The 2,947-nt window shown below is 31.6% G+C and overlaps 1 pseudogene; it reads right to left on the bottom strand.

Moving 5' to 3' along the window:
- Nucleotides 1-472: 472 nt before the first annotated feature.
- Nucleotides 473-2,164, bottom strand: LOC150036768 (uncharacterized; annotated as a pseudogene).
- Nucleotides 2,165-2,947: the final 783 nt, after the last annotated feature.

Consider the following 2,947-nt stretch of genomic DNA (forward strand, 5'->3'; position numbering starts at 1 on the left):
TTTTATTTATTTATTTTTTCCTTTTAATTATCCTACCAATGAAGCGAACTGAAGTCTATAATTTACATATCTAGTCGTTCTTATATATTGATAAAAAGTTTATTTGAATTTGCTATATAATAGTTAGTCAAAATTGATAATCAAATCAAACAATCTAATTTGATAAATAACTATATATCATTATAGTTGAGAATGATGGCTAATATTTTATAACATTGCACAACGTCTTAAAATTATATACAAATACAATCAACAAAAAACTCTATTCATAGATTTCGTGAGTGAAAACAAAAAACAAGTCTGTTATTATTTAATCCTTCACTAAGATAGAAACACAAAGAGCATGACAGAAGTGAAAAACATTAAGTAGTGATAATTACAATGTCATACACATTTAGAAAGCAACGTTTTATACATAGTTATATATGACTACGTTGTAACAAAGAGATGCGAAAACGTTAAGTAGTGATAATTACAGTGTAATTAATATTGCAAACGTACGATGAACAACATATACAATATAGTAATAATAGATGGAAAAGTTAACCTGTATTAAAAAAAGATAACAAATTTATAAGTACTTGAAAAAATAAAGCCATTCATAAATGTTCGCAACAAAAAATATGAGGTAACAGTGCAAAAACAACGAAAAACCCAAACTCAACCAAGTATACCGTACTGTTTTTCTATTCTCTAAGCATGATGGAATTCTCTTTTTCCTAGGTCTTCCCGCAGGGCGTTTGACTTGAGGAGGACAAATGGGGTCATCATTCAAATTGCATAGACTTGAAAATTATTGCACGTTACCAATCGACCATGTTTCCTTGGTATATAATGAAATTAAATTGGAAACGTGATAAAAATCATGTGTGCGTGACTCTAATCCAAGGTTTCTACGAGACAAAGCAATGCAAGCATGCGGACATGTTTAAGGTCTAGATCCCAATGCCGACACGAACAACTGCAGTTGAGGATGCTCACTTGGAATTGTTTAGTTTTGTCATGGACGTCAAACTCATGTTGGTTAATAGGATACATCTATAATATAAAATATGAAACTAATTAAAATAAGTGACATATACATATAATATTTTAATTAAAAATCATACAAAATGCAAATGACTCACATCCATGGGCCTACTATCCCTTAACGATGTTTGAAGCACGTCTTCTGTATATGAGGTTAGTTTTGAATGCTGAAAACTAGAATTACTATGAAGTTCAGAGAACCATCGCTGAATCAAACTCTGAATAAATTCAAGAAGGCCAAGAATAGGTAACTCACGTGCTTTCTTAAGGTATGAATCCATACTTTTAGATATATTTGTGGTCATCAAGGTATATCTTTTTCTTACACAAAATGCCATGCACCATTTATGTTGCCTAGATCATCTAATTCCAGCCTAGTTTAAGGGGATATATCATCCAATTGCCTCATGTTATATTAATAATCAAGAGTTGTATAGGCCCTAGCACACATATGGAATGGTCGTTCAATTGGAGTTGACTTGTATGTTTTTTTAACATTCTTAAATAGGTGAAAAGCACACAATCCATGTTCGGTTGAATTGTACACAACACTTATACCCTTTGGTATGCTCTTATGACCATTAGACACAATCACAAGATCATTATGTACACCAAAAGCAGCTTTTAAATTTCGGAAAAACCAACACCATGAATCATCATTCTCTGAATCAACAATAGAAAATGCAAGGGGAACAATTTATGAGTTACCATCCAATGTACACGCAGATAGTAGAGTACCAAAAAAATTGTTCTTCAAAGTTGCACCATCAACTGATATGATCGGAAAGCAATACTCTCATGCATGAATTGAAGCAACAAGAGCCATAAAATAGTACTTGATACCATCATCATTTACTTCTTGTGTTGTATAAGTTCCTATTTTAAAAAATTAAAGACATGAGTAAGCATATGTCATTAACTGCATTTTACATTATATAAGTATAATGTATCATTAAATTTATTTGCAGTATAACTATTATTCAAAACCCACATGGATTCTTTTCAATCAAAGCATTAGAGAATGCAGGCAGCAGGGCATATGATGACTCTAGAGTACCCGAATTGAATTTAATGCAAGTTCATGACCTTTCCATGTTTTATCATAACTCAAATTAATCCCATGTTGCCTTTTCATGAAATTTATGACATCACATGGACGACATGGGGTCATGGAATTCATATTTAAATAAGACTCCATACAATCAGATACTATCCACGATGTTGTCTACCTATGAGCATCCTTAACAATGTCAATAGAACATTTATGAACATCGTTAAACTTACAAACAATCCATAAACCACTTTTTTTTTTATAAACAGACGACCTAAGATACTAACTACAAGAAGGGTTATTGCAATAAAGTTCAAGAGACATTTGATTTGAGTGAGCAGTCCTAAGTTCAAAACTATGTTTAATAGCAAGCAAGTATAAAGCTTTTTTTCATGCATCCTTGCTATTAAAAATAGAACCTTCCTTAATGGTGATGTCTATAGCACACAAATACAAATCTACTAGGTCAATAATATCAGGCGTGTTATTGGAAGTTTTGGACAAGGAAGCTATTTCATTGTTGATGGACCCAGTATACAATGTAATTGCAGAATTTGATTGATAAGATGGAATATGGTCAACTACAACATAAACATCATTGTAGAAGGAATCTGAAACAAAAGACAACAACCATAACACATCTTTGTCTTCCACGACATTAGGATTTCTGCGGCCATTTCGATACATTGTTGACCGAGAAATAATAGAAGTTGGAAAAACCTTAGATTAAATTAGATCGACAAAATGTTTAAAAGATGAGTTTGAAGCAACAGAAACTTCAATAAATCGTAAGTCATGATAGTAGTTACTTTCATCCCACTTATCATTGAACAAAACTCTTAATCATTTAATAATTATAAGAAGAAA

Source organism: Benincasa hispida, chromosome 4 (genome assembly GCF_027475165.1).
Source record: "Benincasa hispida cultivar pf3 chromosome 4, pf3_genome.v1.1, whole genome shotgun sequence".
NCBI classification, from domain to species: domain Eukaryota; kingdom Viridiplantae; phylum Streptophyta; class Magnoliopsida; order Cucurbitales; family Cucurbitaceae; genus Benincasa; species Benincasa hispida.